An 8,936-nucleotide genomic window follows, 5' to 3' on the forward strand; every position below is an offset into this window, starting at 1 on the left:
CATAAGAGGATGTTAACAGCAAGGATCAAACCGGACAAATAGTCTCCGGATTGACGTGAACTGTGTTCCGTCAATTGAGCGGTTAAAAAATTTGTCGGTTTAAAAACACAATGAAAAAGCAAAAAAAAACCTTCAAAGAAAAATATGAAGCAAAAGCAACGACAAAAAACATTTGCCAAAAAAGATTTATTTAAGCTGATCAAATGGTGTTACCATGGCCAAACACGACCAAGCTCCCGTTAGGTGTAACTATGGTTCTAGTCAGCCAGGTCCCCAAGTGATTCTTGTGGCATTTATGCCGACCAAATGGCGTGGTCATGGTTCGGGTTCGACCAAGCCCCCAAGTGATTCTGTGGCCTTAGGACGATCAAGAGGCATGACTGGTTCAGACATGACTAAGTCCCCAAGTGATCTGGTGGCTCTCGCCTATCAAGAGGCATGGTATTGGTTCGGACACGACCAATCCTCCAAGTGATATAACACGATGCTTTTAGCAAAGCGAATTCAAGGGGTAAACCGGAGGCCGCTTTAGAGCAACTCTGTGTAACCTCACATGATGTAAAAGAACAGATACCCCGCTTTAGCTGAGGTTCCGGTTTATTATATTTAATCATAATATATACATTGTCGTAATATGTACATAAGTACAGCCAATGGCTCAGGTATAGTAAGGCCGAAGATGAGCTATATTCCACGGCCTGTTAGTTTCCTCCTCTGATGTACGTGAGTCTTTATGCTCTCGAATATCGATCAGATAGTACGACCCGTTGTGTAGATTCTTGCTGACCACGAAAGGCCCCTCCCAAGGTGGGGATAGCTTATGCATATCAGTCTGATCTTGGATGAGCTGAGGCACCAAATCTCCTTCCTGAAAAGCTCTAGTTCTGACCCGGCGACTATGATAACGACGAAGATCCTGCTGGTAAATCGCCGATCGGGCGACTGCGATGTCACGCTCTTCATCCAACTGGTCCAAAGCATCTTGTCGTGCTGTCTCATTGTCCGCTTCAATATAAGCCGTGACACGAGGTGAATCATGACGGATATCACTAGGGAGAACCGCCTCCGCTCCATAAACCATGAAGAACGGTGTGTATCATGTTGATCTGTTGGGTGTTGTATTGATGCTCCATAACACAGATGGTAATTCTTCTACCCAACAACCCGGCATTCTCTGCAAAGGAACCATGAGCCGGGGCTTGATGCCTCTCAAGATCTCTTGATTAGCTCTTTCTGCTTGACCATTAGACTGTGGATGTGCCACTGATGAAACATCGAGCCAGATGTGCTCCCGTTCGCAGAACTCCTTCATAGCACCTTTGGACAAATTGGTACCATTATCTGTGATAATACTGTGCGGAAAGCCAAACCGGAAAATCACCTTTTTGATGAACTGAACCACCGTGGCTGCATAACACCTGCTAACAGGTTCTGCCTCCACCCACTTCGTAAACTTGTCAAACGCCACCAGGAGGTGGGTCTTCTTATCTTTGGACCTTTGGAAAGGCCCAACCATATCCAGCCCCCAAGTCGCAAATGGCCAAGTAATTGGAATCATTCTCAATTCTTGAGCCGGTACATGAGCACGTCTTGAGAACCTTTGGCAACCATCACATCGTCTGACCAGATCCTCTACATCAGCATGAGTAGTTAACCAATAGAAACCATGGCGAAACTCTTTAGCCACCAGAGACTTTGAACCGGCTTGGTGACCACAATCTCCTTCGTGGATCTCACACAAAATATCTAGGCCTTCTTCAGGAGACACACAACGTTGAAAAGCTCCTGATACACTGCAATGATGCAACTCACCGTTGATGACAGCCATGGACTTGGATCGCCGGATTATCTGTCGGGCCAGAATCTCATCTTCTGGCAACTCGCCCCTGTTCTTGTACGCCAGGTAAGGAAGCGTCCAATCCGAAATAACATGAAGAACTCCTACCAATTGAGCCTCCGGATCAGGAATAGCCAAATCCTCTTCACCAGGGATCTTCACCGACGGATTGTGCAGCACATCCAGAAAAATATTGGGCGGGATCGGTTTGCGCTGAGAGCCTAGCCGGCTTAAAGCGTCCGCCGCTTCATTTTTCCACCGGTCTACGTGGTCCACCTGATAGCCTCTGAAATAACCTGCAACAATATCCACCTCACGACGATATGCTGCCATGAGTGGGTCCCTGGAGTCCCAAGTGCCAGACACTTGCTGAGCCACAAGGTCCGAATCACCGAAGCACTTAACTCGACTTAGATTCATCTCCTTAGCCATCCGAAGTCCACGGAGTAAGGCTTCATACTCAGCTGCATTGTTAGTACAAGGGAACATTAAACAGAGAACATAACAAAACTTATCACCTCGTGGGGAAGTTAATACGACTCCAGCCCCCGAGCCTTCCAACTGCCTGGATCCGTCAAAATGGATGGTCCAATACGTATGATACGGTTTTTCTTCAGGTGCTTGCATTTCCGTCCAATCATTGATGAAATCAACAAGTGCTTGAGACTTAACCACTGTCCGAGGCACATACTTCAAACCGTACGGCCCCAGCTCTATGGTCCACTTTGCAATCCAGCCAATTGCTTCTCGGTTCTGGATGATATCTCCCAAAGGGGCAGAACTAACTACCGTAATTGAGTGCCCTTGGAAATATTGTTTAAGCTTCCGGCTTGCGATAAAAACTCCATACACCAACTTCTACCAATGCGGATACCTTTGCTTGGACTCAGTGAGCACTTCGCTGATATAATAGACCGGACGTTGAACCGGATGCTCCTTACCTGCCTCCTTTCGCTCCACCACAATAGCCACGCTGACCGCATGAGCATTAGCAGCAACATATAGCAGTAATGGCTCCTTGTCAATGGGAGCGGCAAGCACAGGCGGATTGGCCAATTGCCGCTTTAAGTCCTCAAACGCTTCATCAGCAGCAGAACTCCAGACGAACTGATCCGTCTTCTTCAACATCTGATACAAAGGGATTGCCTTCTCACCAAGGCGGCTGATAAACCGGCTTAACGCGACAATCCGGCCTGCCAGGCGTTAAACATCATTGATACACTTTGGTTTAACCAGGGAGGTGATGGCTGTGATCTTCTCCGGATTAGCCTCAATTCCTCTGTTAGACACCAGAAAACCTAATAACTTGCACGCCGGTACACCAAAGATACACTTGTCCGGATTAAGCATCATCTTGTACGTCCTTAGGTTATCAAAGGTTTCCTTCAAATCGTCAACCAGAGTCTCCTTCTCCCTGGATTTAACCACGATATCATCCACGTAAGCATGTACATTACGGCCAATCTGCTTGTGAAGACAATTTTGTACACACCATTGATAAGTTGCCTGGGCACTTTTGAGCCCAAAGGGCATAGACACATAGCAGAAGGCTCCAAAGGGAGTTATGAATGCCGTTTTCTCCTGGTCCTTAGCTGCCATTTTGATCTGATGATAGCCAGAATATGCATCCAAAAAACTTAAACGCTCACAACCCGTCGTAGCATCAATGATTTGATCAATACGGGGGAGGGCAAAAGGATCTGCTGGACAAGCCTTATTAAGATCTATGTAATCCACACACATGCGCCAGGTACCGTTTTTCTTAAGGACTAGCACCGGATTGGCAAGCCATTCAGGGTGAAAAACTTCAATAATAAAACCAGCTGCTAAGAGCCTGGCTACCTCCTCTCCAATCGCTTTGCGTCTTTCTTCGTTAAACCGGCGGAGGAACTGCTTCACCGGTTTGTATTTAGGATCCACATTAAGGGTGTGCTCAGCGAGTTGCCTCGGTACACCTGGCATGTCAGAGGGCTTCCATGCAAAAATGTCCTGATTCTCACGGATGAACTGGATGAGCGCGCTTTCCTATTTCGTATCCAAGTTGGCACTGATGCTGAACTGCTTGGACGAATCGCCAAGTACGAAGTCAACAAGCTTAGTTTCTGCTGCCGATTTGAACTTCAGGGCCGGATCATGCTCCGTAGTTGGCTTCTTCAACGGAGTCATGTCCGCCGGATCAACATTGTCTTTATAGTACTTCAACTACTCGGTGGCACAAACCGACTCTGCATAAGCCGCATCTCCTTTCTCGCATTCCAAAGCGATTTTGCGGCTTCCGTGAACCGTTATTCTCCCCTTGTGACCCGGCATCTTGAGCTGCAAATACACATAACAAGGTCGATCCATAAACTTGGCGTATGTCGGTCGCCAAAACAGGGCATGATATGGACTTTGGATTTTTACCACCTCAAACGTGAATGTCTCCGACCTGGAACCATGATCATCCCCAAAGGCCACTTCAAGAGCTATCTTACCAACGGGATATGCTGATCTGCCAGGCACCACACCATGGAATATTGTATTGGATGGTTTGAGATTCTTATCTGTTAGTCCCATACGACGGAAGGTTTCATAGTATAGGATGTTAATGCTGCTTCCTCCATCCATGAGCACCTTGGTGAACTTATAACCTCCCACCTGAGGCGCCACCACCAGAGCCAACTGACCCGGATTATCGACCTGGGGTGGGTGATCCTCTCTGCTCCATATGATTGGTTGTTTAGACCAACGTTGATAATGGGGTGTGGCCGGTTCAACAGAGTTGACTGCCCGTCTCTGAACCTTCCGGTCTCGTTTGTCCAAGCTAGTGGTAAAGACATGGTACTGCCCACTACTCAACTGCCTTGGGTTGCTCTGGTAACCTGACTGTTGCTGCTGTTGGTTGTAACCACCCTGGTTGTTCTGACTATTTTGACCATTATGTCCGCCCGGAGTACCATAAAATCCTGAACCAGAACTTCCTCCACCGTAACCCGGCCCGGACCCTGAGCCACCGCCAGATCCGTGATCATACCGGAAACTATTAGAATTCTTGAACTCCTGCATAATAAAGCAATCCTTCCAAAGGTGGTTTGCTGGCTCCTCCTTCGTCCCATGTCTTGGATAGGGCTGGCTTAGCAGATAGTTCAGGCAGTTTGGGTTAGGGTTGGGTGCTCCACTACGATTTTTCGGCCTACCCTTGCGCCGCTGGCCATTGTCCTGTGCGTTGGTATTAGCCACAAAATCCATGTTACCATCCGCTTTACACTTGCCTCCTCCGCCATTGCCTACCCAGTGATGATGCTGACCTTTGGAGCTGTTGTTCTTCTTCCCCTTCCCTGTCTTGTCATCATCAGATTTGGGACCTTGGTACTATCGGAATCAGCATATTTTACCAAAGCGGCCATGAGGGTCCCCATGTCGGTGCAATGATGCTTCATCCGTCCCAATTTCAACTTCAGGGGCCCAAACCGGCAGTTGCCTTCTAGGGTTAATACTGCAGTGTCAGTGTTGATGCGGTCTGAGGAGTGCAACACTTGTGAAACCCGGCGCACCCAATGAGTCGTTGATTCTCCTTCCTCCTGGACGCATGCAGCTAAGTCCACTATCGACATAGGCTATTTACAGGTATCCTTGAAATTGTTGATAAACCGGGCTCGTAATTGGGCCCATGAACTGATAGAATTAGCTGGCAAGATTTTTAACCAAGTACGGGTCGTTCCTTCAAGCATCATGGTGAAGTATTTCACACACGCCGTGTCATCCACATCAAGCATCTCCATGGCCATCTCATAGCTCTCTACCCATGTCTCTGGTGGTTGATCCGCCGTATAATTTGGTACCTTGCGTGGGCCTTTGAAATCCTTGGGCAGGCGCACATTGTGTAAAGCGGGGATGAGGCAAGGCACCCCCAAAGAACTAGAAGTAACACTAGGTTCGATCGAGATGGTTGGACGAACCGGTGTGAGCTGCCGAGCATGATGCTGTGCAGCTAACTCGGCCTCCCTGCGTGCTCGGGCCCGGTTCACCACTTCCTGAGCGTCATCAGCACCACCCGTCGGGTTGTTACCACGGGGTGCTCCACGTTGTTCATTACTCGACACTGCTGGTTCATCCATATGTCTGCTATAGCTCCGGCTTGGACGGGGGGTCGAGTGGATCCGGTCGCGGCTGTACGAGTACGCTTCCTGTTGGGCCAAAGCTGTCCTCAGAAGCTCCTTAACACGTCGCGTCTCTACTGCCTGCGGCGAGTCACCTTCAACTGGAATGGCCTCCAGTCGTGCAGCAGCGGCAACAAGATTGTCCATTGGGTTGGAGTAGTGACCCGGAGGTGTTAAAGCATCCTGAGGCATAATGGTACTTTGACGAGGCGGGTCCATCTGACGGGGCTGAACCGGTGCACCGGTCCCAGGGGCTTCTGCCCGGTTTCCCTCCAGCAGATTGCTGGCTCTTGGCCCTGGAGTGTTGAAAAGGTCTCTGGCCTCGAAAACCGGAGGTAAGCGGGATCGGTGCTTCCTCCTCATGACTTCATGCGACGCGCTCTGGTCCAACATAAGCCTGTAGGCCTGTGCGTTTAAAGCGGCCCGCTCCGCGGCCATCCTGGTGTCCTCAGCCGCCAGATCCGTCTTGGCCTGGGTGATTTGTTCCTTTACCTTTGCAATCTCCGTGTTGTGAGCGTCCTGATCTGGCGGATTAACTTCTGCCATAAGCACAGCCAACGCATCAAATAGTTCTGATAGAACCTGAGCCGGTGGGCGCACAGGGCCTCCTACCCCGGCAGCCATTGCCGCTGCTGAACCGGAGATCGTTGCCGTGGCTGTCGAAGAATGAAGCGCTGCTTGTGTTCCGTTCATGAATACTCCAACCCGGTTAGGCAGATCAGAGGGGTCCGGAATACTGTCGCCATCGGAACAGCTCTCAATCCGGCCATCTTGTAGCTGATAAAGAGATTCGGTTTCTCCGGTCGAAGATTCGTCACCGGAACAAACGGCGGTCGCCCCGTGAAGCTCCGGTCCATCCTCATAACTCCCTCCATGGATCATTCCCACAAAGGCATGCTTCATGGCCGGTTTAACCCGGGCGGATCGCGCACGCTGAGCCGTCTCGACGAGGTCGGTGCAGATGTCCGGCTTAGGGCCCGGTTCATCGATCTTGCCAATGAAAACGTGAATGCTACGAAAGGGGACCCGGTACCCGTACTCAATTGAGCCGGCCTCGGGGCCCAGCCTGCGTCATCGATGTAGAGCTTGCCGCGACGACTCTTAGTCATCCGGCCTACAGCGTAGCCCTCGAGTCCTTCAAAGCGGCCCTCCAAGAACCGGAAACCATCGTGCGATAGCCCCACGGTGGGTGCCAACTGTCGTGGTTTTGTCATGGCAGATGTCCTAGAAACAGGACTTAGTCGTGGAGCCATCGCGACGGGTTAGCTTGAAGGGGTTAAAGCGGACACAAGGACACAAGAGAGTTTATACTAGTTCGGCCCCTTCAATGAAGGTAAAAGCCTACGTCTAGTTGTGATGGAATTGATGGGTGTTTCGATGACAAGGGAGCAAACAAGCTTCGCCTATGTCTTGAGTTGTTGTCTGTATTTGAACCGCCGCCGGGTCGTCCCCTTATATACATGGGTGATGCCCGTCGATTTACAGAGTCCCAACACCGGCTCATAGATGTATCCAGTTTGGTCTCTACTTATTTCTAACTTACAATACAAGTTACATATTGACACCGGTTTACGGCTACAGGCTCTCAACCAATTATGGGTCTTGAGCCCTCATCTATCTTCATGGGCTTTAACATGCTTAACTACCGATGTAGTTAATCCGGCCCAGATAGGCTGGTTTACGCCCAGTAGTAATATCCCCAACACCCTCCGTGATGGTGTCTAGATTGGATCTGGTGGTTCCGGACTCTGCGGCAGCTGGATGAATATTTCGTCGACTCCCATAGAGTTCTGGGAATATTTGGGTATTTATTGAGCAAAGAGGCGGTCCGGGGGCATCTGAGGTGGGCACAACCCACCAGGGCGCGTCAGGGCCTCCTGGTATGCCCTGGTGGGTTGTCCCCTCCTCGGGACTCCCCCAGGTTCTACCAGGGCCCAATATCTTCCTTCTGATCCATAAAATATCTCCGTAATGTTTCTTGGCATTTGGACCCCATTTGATATTGATTTTCGGTGATGTAAAACATGGAAAAAAGAACAACCGGCACTTGGCACTATGTCAATAGGTTAGTACCAAAAACTGATATAAAATGATTATAAAACATCCAAGATCGATAATAAAACAGCATGGAACAATAAAAAATTATAGATACGTTGGAGACGTATCAGTAGTAGAGTAGTTTGATAGCAAGATAATTTGTAACAGGCAAGTAACAATAATAGTAGCAAAGGTGCAGCAAGGTAGCCCAATCCTCTTGAGGCAAAGGATAGGCCAAAACGGTCTCTTATGATAAGTAAAGTGTTCTTGAGGGTACACGTGATTTTCATCTAGTCACTTTCACCATGTTGGTTTGATTTGTGTTCGCTACTTTGATAATTTGGTATGTGGGTGGACCGGTGCTTAGGTGTTGTTCTTACTTGAACAAACCTCCTACTTATGATTAACCCTCCTACAAGCATCTGCAACTACAAGAAAAGTATTAAGAATAAATTCTAACCATATCATTAAGCTCTTGGATCCAATCGGTCCCTTACGGAATAGCGTATAAACTGGGGTTTAAGCTTCTGTCACTCTTGCAACCCATCATCTAATTGCTACTCCACAATGCATTCCCTTAGGCCCAAATATGGTGAAGTGTCATGTAGTCGACGTTCACATGACACCACTAAGGGAATCACAACATACATACTATCAAAATATTGAACACATATCAAGTTCACGTGATTACTTGCAACATGATTTCTCCCATAACCTCAATAACAAAAGTAACTACTTACAAATGATAATCATGCTCGAGATCAGAGGGGTATTAAATAGCATATTGGATCTGAACATATAATCTTCCGCCAAATAAACCATATAGTAATCAACTACAAGATGTAATCAACACTACTAGTCACCCACAAGCACCAATCTATAGTTCCGGTAACAAGATTGAACACAAGAGATGAACTAGGGTT

This window comes from Triticum dicoccoides, chromosome 7A, assembly GCF_002162155.2.
Source record: "Triticum dicoccoides isolate Atlit2015 ecotype Zavitan chromosome 7A, WEW_v2.0, whole genome shotgun sequence".
NCBI classification, from domain to species: domain Eukaryota; kingdom Viridiplantae; phylum Streptophyta; class Magnoliopsida; order Poales; family Poaceae; genus Triticum; species Triticum dicoccoides.